General features: G+C 52.9%; 1 protein-coding gene across 2 annotated transcripts in view; it reads right to left on the bottom strand.

The window, feature by feature from the left end:
• Positions 1–12,008, bottom strand: part of VWF (von Willebrand factor) — a 199,980-nt gene that overhangs the window by 104,564 nt on the left and 83,408 nt on the right. The gene's annotated exons all lie outside the window — the stretch shown is intronic.

The raw sequence follows: 12,008 nt of genomic DNA, 5'->3' as shown, positions 1-12,008 counted from the left end.
AAGGTCAGGGAGGACTTCCAGATGTCTACCAGCCCCTGCAGCCCATCCGGCCTCACCCCGCAGTGGCAGAGGGTGACACACCTAGCCTGCCATCTCTGCCTCCCAGAGATCTCTTCCCTGATCCACCACAGGCAGCCCTGCCAGGCCAGGTCCCGAGACAGGACATCTCCGTGGACCCAAGTCCAAGATGGAGCTATGATGTCCTTTCAGAGCCAGTGAAGAGACACGGACAAGTAGGCGGTGAACAAACCTCTGCTCAGCAAGCACCGGCCATGTGGTCAATAGAAAAGGTAAGTGTGACTAAGTCCCACCCCATCTCGGAGGGCAAAGTTCCAGCACGTGAGGGAGGCAGGGAGGCCTGGCCTTCCATGGTCTGAGCCCAGCCTCCACCCTGGCTCACCCCCCCCATGTCCCACATTACTGATGGGCTCCTGAACGCACCCCAATGTCTCATTCAATTTCTTGCACACCTACTATGTCCAGGCACTGTGCCAGGCAAGGCCCACAATAGAAAGCAAGCAGACTTGGTCCCGGAGTTAGATGCTCCCACGGGCCTCTGGGTGCATCTACTCTTGCCTGATTTCTGGGGCCGACTTACCCACTTCCCTGCAGGCTTTTCAAAGACAGGAGCTGTATCCCCAAGACGCACATAGCAGGCAATAACAAAGTGCTGGATCAACAGTCATGAGCACAACGAGAAAGCCACACCCTCCTGTCCTCAGGGAGCCGATCTACCGCACCAGGTGTCTCCATAGGGAAGGTTACATAACAGTCAGAAGACGCGGCCTCAATGTAAGGCTGTCTTCCCAGTGGTGCGGCCAATAGCAGCGGGAAGGAACCTGCAGCTGGGGTGCCAGGGAAGGATGCACAGTCTGAACCACACTCTGCACGCTACACAGGATTTGGTTTCAGGGCAGAAGGGAGGCCACACCAGGCAAGGTTGATAGCCAGGTTCAGGCAGGAGGAGAAACAGAGTAATTACGGTTGAGCCAAACCCGGTGTTGCCAACAGACCCCCCGGGAAAGAAAGGCACGGCTGCCCCTGGGACACTGCTCTCATAGGTCAGTGGCCTCAGCTTCTCTCAGCAGCTAGTTCTGGCCCCTGTCACATCCCCAACCTCACGGACTCTCCTTGAATCGGTTTCTATTTTCTCCTAAGCTCGTGCCTCCAGACCCTCTGTTTGTTATTCCCCGAGTACAGCACTCAGAGGTGCCTTTCTCTGATTCACCCCAGGCCACTCCATCCACTGCAGGGTTTGGTGAGCAGGCCTGGGTTCCATCCACGACGTAGGCTTGTCTCCTGCGCCCCGTCGTCTGTGGGAGTCGGGCACAGTCATGCACGGCAGTGCTGGGTGGGCCAGAGGGACACAGGCTGCTGGGTAGCTGGGCGGCTTCCTCTCGCTTCTCACCACCCACCCAGGGCCACTGACCTATAGAACCCCTGGCCGGATGGTCCTCCACAGAGTCTCCACCCATCTCCCGGCTTTAAGGACAGGCAGACCAAACCCCTCCTCCCCTCCATGGTGGTCTGCGCTCTCCATAAGCCACGAAATAAACCTGTTTCAGAGACCACCACGTCATCCACTCCCACTCACAGGCCCTTCAGAGGCCCGAAGACCCCTGCAAAGAACACAAGCCTCAGAGAAAGGCTGCATACAGCCTTCCAGATTTGGGACAGGAAGCAAGGAAAGAGTAAAGAATTCAGTAGGCCCTCAGTTCTCTAAGTGTGGTCCAGGGGCCCCTACAGACTCCCAAGATGCTTTCAGAAATCCACAAGGTCAAAACTATTTTCCTAACAACACTAAGATGTTATCTGACCTTTATGCTCTCATTCTTTCTCAAATGCACAGTGGAATTTTCCAGAGGCTACATGATGTGTGGTATCACAACAGGCTGACTGCAGACAGGATGAGAGAATCCAGCTGATTTCTCTCAAGCCAGACAGTAATGAGATTTGCAAAACCGTGAAACAATGCCATTCTTGTCCCCAAACTATTTTTCTCGTTTGGAATTTATAGCTATTTTTATTCAAATGATGGTATTCACGTTAAGTGTAATGTGTCTCATGTTTTAATGAATTAATATGTTTAAAATTTTCCACTTTAATATCTAATATGGCAAATATCAACAGATATAAGCCAGATAAACAGACTCTTTGAGGTCCTCAATCATTTTCAAGAGTGTAAAGGGCTCTCAGCCGGTTTAGTTTGCCAATGGCTGTACAGATGGGCCCCAGGCTGAGGCTCTGGAGTTTCTACCCTGTGGGCAGATCTCCAAGATAGCAGGAGGGGGGAGAAGCTAAGCCCTGCGCAGATGAGAGACCACATAGTTCTCATTCTCGAGGTCAAGGAGACCTTCCCGACTATGCATGTGCAGAAAGGCTCCTGGGGGCGGGGGGGTCAAAAATGGAGGAGGTGCCACCCTGTAGTAAGTGATGTCAACCTACCCATAAGCCTCTTCGCTAGAATCCATCCTGGCTAAGAGATGTGTGCGCACACAGGGGAGGACCCTAAGATAAACCAAATACGTACTCAGAAAACCAGGCAAAGCAAGATGATTGGCCAAAGGAAACCCTGAAGAAATGTCCCATAAAAGTGGTTCAGGGCTTCCCTGGTGGCGCAGTGGTTAAGAATCCGCCTGCCAATGCAGGAGACACAGGTTCGATCCCTGATCCGGGAAGATCCCACATGCCGTGGAGCAACTAAGCCCGTGGGCCACAACTACTAGAGCCCATGCTCCGCAACAAGAGAAGCCACCGCAGTGAGAAGCCCGCGCACCACAACAAAGAGTAGCCCCTGCTCACCTCAACTAGAGAAAGACTGCAAGCAGCAACGAAGACCCAACGCAGCCATAAATAAATAAATTATTTAAAAAAAAAAAAAGGTGATTCAAACTGCCACAAAGGCAAGATTCTCTCTCTGAGCCCGCCCGTGTGTCTATCCACACGTACCCTTTTTCCTCCTAATAAACACGTCACTTGTTTCACTACTTTCCATCTCTATGTGGAAATTCATTTCTACACAGCTGACAGGCCAGGGCCTTGTCACTGGCCACTGGTCCCTGGTGTCTAGGTTTCGGCGCTCTCACTGCCACGGCCTGACTTCAGTCTCAGGCCGGGAACTGAAACCCTGCTTCAAGCTATTGCAGGCCAAGGCCACCTGAGATCACTGCCACCCAACCGCAGTTTACCTGGTTTTCCATGTTCCCGATGCCCCCACCCTCCCCACCTTGTTTCCTACCAATCAGATGAGAAGACAGTGTAGCACAGTGGATAGAGTGCAGGCTTCAGAAGCACCAACCGCATCACTAACAAAACGTGCGACTTCAGGAAAATCATCTCCCCTCTCTGAACCTTGATTCCCTCCCCCTTAAAAGAGTGAGATTATGGAAGAGACTGAAAGTTGCCCAGGACCTATTCCTCCTTTCTCTCTTAGTCAGAAAACCCTCGGTTGTCAATCTTCCCCTGGGCACATAGCCCCTGGGAATAAAGATCCCATTTCTCAGCCTCCCTTGCATCTGGGAGTGGCTGTAAGACGAAGCTTTGTCCCCCACCCCACCACCACCCCGGGACATAAGCAGGAGTGTCCTGGGCAACTCCCTGGAAGCAGCCTCCAAAGGAGGGTGTGCTGCTTTCAATGCTTCTCTTCCGACACTGGAAGGTCGTCATGATGCCTGACACAAGCTGAACTCCTTGACAATGAGAGAGAAACACACTTCTATACTGTGTAAGCTGTTTCTACTTTAGGTGTCCTGGCACAGGAGAATCTAGTCCTAACTAACACAGAGAGCAATTCCTCCCTTAGACTTGGCTGCAAAATAAAACTAAATGACATTACAGAGGGAGGGCAATCGAGTGCCTGTGACTATTATCATTGGCCTATTGTCAATGCTAGCTGAACAGCTCGAAAATGGCTTCTCCTCAGCCCCCTGGTACACCATTCTGGCAGGGAGAACACAGAGGGTCAGCTAATTCACTTCCAGCATCTCCCTGGCTCCAATGCCCAGCATCAGCTACTTCTCTCTTCCTGCTCCTCTCGTCTGGGGTGCCAGGGGCTGGCGAGAGAGCGCCAGCCCAGCTCCATGAAGCCATGACCTCACCCTGCCTGGGGGGCTGTGCAGACCCAACTGGAGCCCAACTTAATCACATTTTCAGTTCATTAGAGAAGACCAGGCCTCCTCCCTGGAGATGCCAAGCCCATTCGAGGGAGAGGGAGAGAAAAGAAGCTCATCTCCCCAAGGGCAGATGGGAGGGGAATGGGGGCTCGAGGAGAGGAAACAGCAGCGAGAGATCTGGAGCTTAGCTATTGTGTTGGTTCCCAAACAGCTGAGGAAGGAGAAGGGAGGGGGGCATTCCTAGGTCTGAAGTGAACAAAGAAAGGGGAGGCTAATATATAAAGTGCAAGATTGTTCAGCCAGGCCCTGGGGTGGGTGTCCCACGGCTGTCCCTGGAGGAGGTCCAGAGGCGCCTGGGCCTAAACCGGTCCAAAGCTGTGGGCTCAGGAATTCACCCCTGTGGCAGGGCACAGTTTCTCATTGGTCAGCCTGTAAGGATGGATGGGGGAGGGCTGCTGATTCTAATTATACTTCTGCCTGGCCTGCGATTCCCACCCACATTCCAAGATCTGGCTCGAAAAGACCCCATGATTTCCACTAACTGGAGGGTTTTGTGGAGCTGAACGTTCCTCTCTCTGAGATACTTGGTGTTCAGCCCTCTCGAGAAGTAGGGTAACTGGATATGTCACCGAAGTCCCCAGTGCCAAGGGAGATGGCCACAGTCCTCCAAAGGACCCTTCTCTCCCTGCACCCTGTTCTCCTGGGCAGCATCTGAGTACGGATCAGGGCAGGACCAGCCGGCTGGGAGGACACGGGCCGAGTTCCCGCCCCCGGTTCCCACTTTGGGGTTTGTCCAAGCTCTGGGGCTGGAGCAGCTCCACCCATCCTGCTCCGGGTCAGGAAGGATAATCAGCTGTGTGATAGGAGCTGCTGCACCACTTCACCCTTTACTAACCCAAAATGGCATTTGTGTTGTTCTCTGTCATGTGTTGTTTGCGTCAACATCTCCTATGTGTCTTGTCTCTGAGTGAGACTGCAAATCCGACTTGCACAGAGTTAAGACACAGAACATCTCAGTAAATACGTGCTGATGGGCACCTTCAGGTTCCTGGCATCGCCGGGGAGGAGGAGAAGGGAAAGAAAGCCACTTAGGAAACGTTTCATGGAAGGGTTTTGAGGCTGATGGGTTAGGGATGCATTTGCATCTGCTTAATCTGAGGGAAATGCTGAAACCCTGTGGCAGCCCCTGATCTCTGCTATGAGGCTAGACCCCCAAAGGCAAAGTGGCCAAGGTCACTGTCCCACCACAAGCCCAGGGGCTCACTGCCCCTTCTGTCGCCCTGCACTCAGGTGGGTGAGGGAATTTGCTGGAAAGGAAAAGGGTGCTTTTTCCATCAGTGTTGGGCAGAGCTCTACTTGTCTTCAGAGGGGACACTGAACTGCAGAGCAGGGACGCAGCTACGTGAGGACACAGCAAAGCAAGCCAAACCAGGGCCCGCGCCCCGGACTCTCGGGTTTCGGCAAAGTTCCCAAAATAAACCCTCGTTCTTCAGCCTACGGAGGACTTGAGAGAACAGCTCTCACTCTGAAAAAAGGGGAATGTGTGTGTGTGTGCATCTGTGTGTGTGTGCGTATGTGTGCACATGTGTATATGTGTATGTGTGTATGTGTATATATGTGTATATGTGTGTATGCGTATGTGTATATGTGTGTATGTGTGTGCATATATGTGTGTGTTGTGTGTATGTATGTGCATGTGTGTGTGTGCACTGTGTATATGTGTATGTGTATGCCTGTGTATGTGTATATGTGTATGCGTGTGTGTGTACATGTGTGTGTGTACTTGTGTTCAGACCCCAACTCGGATGTAAGCATCACTAGGACACAGTGGGTGGGCACCATCTGCAGCACCAGCTCAGGTTACCTGGCAACTAACTCCTCTGGGGGTCCTGGGTTACAAGGATCTCTTCTTGAGATTTACTGACCTCCCCTGGACCAGACTCACACAATTGGTCTCTCTATGAATCACAACTATCCTACCAAGCAAATGAACGTAACAAAATTCTTCCCAGTCTCCAAGAAAAGTCTATTCCAGGCCAATTAAGTGAAAGCAGGAGGCCAGGAGAGGAAGCAGGAATGCCAGGAGTGGATGTGGTCAGTAAGCCCCCAGCTCTGCCAGGGCACTTAGCCCCTCTCCCACCAAATCACCTCCCTCCAGGCCTGTGAGCCTCCTTCCAGGGCAACTGTGGGCAGAAACAGGAGAAAGGGCTGGGTACGAATTTTGCAAAAAAAAAGGCGTGGGCAATACTTCACGAGGATGTGAAGAGTGAATTGCGTTGTCCCCAACAGAATGGGTATTTCGTGTGCCTCTCTGTGCCGTGGAGGGGACATGTTACCGTCATTCAAAGTAAACATGAGTATTTACAAATGTTAGCTCCAGCGGGGACAGGTGACTTACTGGGGGGGAAGAGGAATTACAGGTGAAGAGCAGGTTTTCAGAGGAGGAGGAGAGGGGGAGAAAATATGCAGACATGAACAGCAACAGAACAAAAGGAAGAAGGATTTTGTTCCCCCAAATAAACGTCTAATTCAGAGCCAGTGGAAAACAGCCAACCTGGGACTGTTAGGTGACTGATGGGAGTACCACTGGACGCGAAGTCCTGAATAGGACCTAGAAAAACCAGACTGCAAGCATCTGGCTTCTCCAGTATTCAAGGGCACCAAGGGAGGTCTTCATCTTCAACTGGGGGTAAAAGAAAGGGGTGACTTCTCCTCAGGGAGCCAAGAAGGGCTGCATAGGGTTGAGCTCTGCACAACAGCTGGAAAGAGCCCAGCAAGGATGTCTCAGAGACTTGAGTCTTAAAGTCCAGGTTACAGTACCACCTGCCTATCTGAATATACACGGGCAGGGGACTGGACTAGATAGCTTCTGGAATCTCATAGCACTCTGAGTTATTATGAGCCTGAGATTCCTAACATTGATGAAAAGAAAGACTGGTCATCTTGAGAACCAATTCTGAGGAGGGATATGGAGAGGACTCAGTGGGCCAGGGGCAGGAGAGTATAAGCAGCTTTTTGCAGGACGAGGTCTCTGCAGGAGGCCCCTTTTGTACTGTCCCATTAGCAAAGCTATATTTTCACTAACCTCCAACCCAAGCACACCTTTCCAATCTTTTGATCACACAATTCTTTGCTTAATCTGTTTGTTCTTTCCTTAGATCAAAGAAATAGACACGGAGAATAAGTGATTAACAGGGGACCAGATCTTTTCCCCAGCTTCCCCTTCAGTAATCTCACAAACTGTGTGAACAATATAACATCTCAAAGAAAGATGACAAAGAGTCGACAAGCCTGCACGCAGTGGATGGCGATGTATCTGACCCTCTCTATCTCAATGATTCACTGAAACTACTTCCCCTTTTTCCCTTTAAAAACTTTCCTGGCCAAGCAAAACCTTTGGTGTCGATTCTGGGACACGAGTCCGCCTTCTCCCCAGATTGCCGGCTTTCGGATTAGAGCAACATTTCTGTTTCTAGCAGCACTTGCCTCCTGAGTATTGACTTTCCAGCAGCGAGCAGCCAGCAGCCAGACCTGAGTTCGGTAACAGAGGTGGCCTCATGTTCAGATGTGAGCAGCAGAAGCAGGAGACGGCCCTCCACTCTGGAGGAGCTTATCCTAAGGAGGAGCAGGGTTGCAGCGACACACCTCCCAGTGGAAGCGAGGCCAAGTTCATGGCCATCAAGTATAGCTCTGCAAGTCACACAGTGCAGTGGCAACACACCCAAGGCTACAGTTCCCATGGTAGACAGCATACGTGTGTACTACATTCTAGGTACATTTATAATGTTTACTATGGCAAGTTCCCAGCAGGTGATGGTAAAGTGTCTTGAGAAAGGGGTGCCTTTTTTCTAATTAGAAGGAGCATTGCATGGACCAGCTGCAGCCTACATCCAGCCTCCTGGAGCCGCGGGCTTCACGTTGCAGACAGGACTACAGGACATAAACAGGATCCCTGTGTAAGGTTCAGCCCTTGCTGACATTCCCCAGACTGACAGAATTAAAAATTTTTTTAAAAGCGACCTAAGGATCTTTCTCAAACATTCATTGTGTAGTAGAGTTACCTGATTATTGCCAATTATTTGAGCATCTATAGCTGGGCGCTTTTTGTTACTAGGTCTGCACCCTGAGCCCCCGACTCCAGCAGTCCTGCCCTCTGCAAAGCTGGAAAAAAAAGAACGCCGCACATCTGTGTGCCATTAAACACGCCATTATCCATCCCAGCAGAGAGGCTCCGGGTTTTGTTGGCATAACAAGGAAACATTCATCCCCCGGGTATGAGTAATATGACCTGGCTCTCAGAATGAGCTGACTCCTTGCTGCCACCTTAGAAAGACAGAAAGTTCCAGAAGCGGGCGAATAGATTCTGGCGGCTCAAGGAAAGCTTTCCAGCCAGTGCCGGCTCCCCTACGGAACACTCTGCCACTGAATACGGCTCGTGGAGCCACAACGGCAAACCCTTGTCAATGCTGCCCATTTACCAGCCCCGACTTCTGAACCGAGGGACCCAGTGGGACTAAGCAGACTGGGGACAGAGACCGCATCAATCACCTCCCAGGAGATGTCTTTGTGCGTCCCAGCCGAGGGGGGCACCCCGCTCGTGGGCAAACACAGCCTGATTGGCTGAGACAAAGCCCAGCCCCTCTTCTCAGGTAAACAACCTGAAACAGGAGTTTGGACCTAGAAGGAGTTTGTGCCTTGGGAGGTCTGAGTGTCTGGGGGGCCTCGGCCCAGCACTGAAAACTTGGTAACCAATTTCTTAAGCTGCTCCCAGGATACTGGTTAGTAAGAACTTCAAGGCACCCAGGAGACAAAGTGAGTAGCGAGTGTGCAGCTGGAGCCTCCAAAGGCACCTGGGAGACAAATGAGGCGTCTCTGGATTCTCTCCCAGCACCTCCCCACTGCCCCACCCCCCAGGCCCTCCCTCTCGGTCTCCAGGAGACAAAGTGCCCAGCTCCCTCCTCTACTCCGCCTCTGTATCAGGTTCCCCGTTTGAAAATCCTGTCTTCACCTCCCACTTCTTCGGGGTAAATGAGAGCATTCCTTTGTACCCCGAGGGTGGGAACACTTGTCTTGCACTTACTCTGCGCTGCCTGTGTTTGCAAAATAAAGTGAGACAAGCCCACGCCCTCGGTATCAGAGGTACCTACCTGCCCCCCACCCAGCTCACCAACTAACTTCCCGCCCCCTCCCCTCCACCAACCCGGCAATCCTACCCCTGCCTAGAGAACACTGAAAAGGGTGGGAGACAGCGAACCACAGCCACCTATGGAAGTGTACGTTTGGAAATAAAAGAAAGAGAGGACAAAATCCCTCCGCCTCCCCTCCCTGCTGCCCTGGGCTCCTGGAGTGCCCTCAATCCCAAATGGCCCTGGGCTACAAGAAGCCCCAGAAGAAGAGTGGACTCCTGCACTTCCCCACCCCTCCGTGTCCATGTGCGCAGGCAACTTGCTCTCTCTCTAACCCCAAGCTGTGCTCAGATCGATCCTCGCCTCCAAAAGAATGGGGTTATAGCTGGGTGGAGGGGAGGAGAGAAAGAATGAGTTTTGAGCTTACACTTAAAGTACTGTGTGCGTTTGGCCTGCTTCTCCCACTCCTACTCTCAAAGTGCGGCCACTCCAGGGGCAAACACAGACACAACAGGAATAATAATAACAATAACAGCTCGTACAATTGAGCCCCGCTGGGCTAAGCACTCCACACATGTTCCCTTATCCTTACGATGGCCTCGAGGAGCAGGCACTGGTCCTGGGCCTATGTTACATATGTGGAAACTGAGGCTTGGAGAAGGCAAGTGTCTTGCCCAGAGTTACAAAGCCGGGCAGAGTTACAAAGCAGAGTTACAAAGTGGCCCAGGGATGGGAAACACTTAATGAGCTACAAGGACAAGCGGCTGCTGCTTCAAAGTTTTCCTGGAAAGAAGAGGAAACTACCCCCCTTCCCCAGGATAACACCCTCCCCCCGGGGTTAGAACTTGGTCTGCCTCTGTCAGTTGCCAGTACTGGGCTACGCTCCAGGTGACAGAGATGTTTCCGGACCAGCTGGAAAACCTAGCACCACTGAAACACTGGAAACCCAAGAAAAAGAGGCGTTAGGAATGTACTTGTTGATAAACTGGAAATTGTGTTTACGGTCCAGGCAGCTGGCTCGAGCACAACCCAGAGCGTTTTCCTGGTGCTGACGTACTCCTTGGTTCAGAAGATCAAATTGTTCCATGAAAATAGAAAGTCTGGGCAGCTAACACTGAAGTTCTCTCACGCTAAGGTAGGTGTGTGCGTGTGCAGGTGGCTGTGTGTTTTATTCAGCTACTGGAGTAGGAGAGGGCTGGAGTTTCTCTACTTACATGCAGATTTGGTCTTACAAATGAAGGATTGGGGTTGTGATCATGGGGGTGTCCCAATCCCTAGATAAATGACCTAATTTGCATCCATCCATCCATTGAATATTTAGTGAGACTTATTATCAACTGTCTCTTTAGTCCAATCCAGAGAGACACACAAAGAATTTTCGAGCTGAAAGGAACCTCAAGATTCAGGGAGCCCAGCTCCTGAAGGAAAACACAAGGGTGGGATTCACCTGGGCAGCCTGAGATGGCGCAGGCAGAACAGCAGAGGCAGTACGGGGGCGGGCGGGCAGCGCGTGAATCCTGACTCCGCAATGCTAGCTGGTGACTCGGGGCAGCTCCTTAACCCCCAGCGCCAGCGCAAGCTCTGGTTTCCTCCTCGCCCTGCGGGACCACACAGGCCCAGGCGAGGGGCTTATGTGGCCTGTCAAGTCCCGTCACGGCGACAGTCCCGGGGATCAGCAGGGGCCGCCCTCCCCCTGCACGGCTGTGGGTTGGAGCAGCGTGCTGGCTCGGGGGGTGGAAGGTAGGGAGGCGATGCTGTCGAGTAGCTGGCTCTGCGGGGGATGTTGGGTGCGCTATACGTCCCCCACGTAGACCAGGGGTTGGGTGTCATAGCAGAAGGACTCACCCACCGGGAGCTGAGGGTGTTGGCTGGTGGGGACTCACAGCCGAGTCACTCTGCAGGCATTGCCCTCAGCCCAAGGGAGCCACCCAGTCTCCTTGCCCAGAGGCAGCCAACACCCAATGACCAACCGGTCGGGGTGGGCCCCCCTGCCCCATGGGGCCAGCGCAGCTTTCAGAGCTCCTTGAAGGACCAGCTGAGGCCTCGGTTGTAACTACGTGGTATTCAGCTTCTCCCCCTGCCCAGCCCCGCCCCTCTCACTTCCTGAGAGCCTCCCTGGTCACTCGCTGCCCACAAACCTCTGCTTCCAGGGAACCTGACTCACATCACCTCCAAGTAACCCCGTTCCCCAGACAGTGAGTCTCTGAGGGCAGCCTGGACAGGGCATCCATGTGCTGACGAGAGCCCAGCCGCGTCTGGGGCCATGCCGCTCTCTCCTCCCTCAGCCCAGGCAGCCTGACCCCCAAAGGGGGAGAGGGAGGTCGTCCACAGAGGGAGGTCTTTCTCCACCTAAAGCATCATCCTCCCAACACCCCGCACAGAAGCACAAAGGCCATCTCCACCGGCAAAAGGAGGAGACAGCGTGCAGTCCTGCCAACTCCCTCCCGCCCAGACCCCCTCCTCTCCAAGTGCGATCATAAAGGGTAACCCTGAAGGGGAAAGAGCTGCTAAGTACAGGGAGAAATAGGGCCATGTGGGGAGGGGCAGGAGAAGCCCCCATCTGCTCTGTCTCCGGACAGAAGCACACAGACAGGAGGCACGAGACCACAGAGGCAGCGAGTGGCGGAGGCAGCCACAAGCCAAGGAACCCCACGGCCCCCAGGAGCTGGAAGAGGCAGGGGGGACTCTCCCCTAGAGCCTCTGGAGGGAGCCCACCCTGCAGACACCTTGAAACCAAATTCCGACTTCTGGTCTCCAGACCCGTGAGAAT

This window comes from Globicephala melas, chromosome 10 (assembly GCF_963455315.2).
Source record: "Globicephala melas chromosome 10, mGloMel1.2, whole genome shotgun sequence".
Classification (NCBI taxonomy): Eukaryota; Metazoa; Chordata; class Mammalia; order Artiodactyla; family Delphinidae; genus Globicephala; species Globicephala melas.
This window is presented reverse-complemented; position numbering and strand designations above follow the sequence as displayed.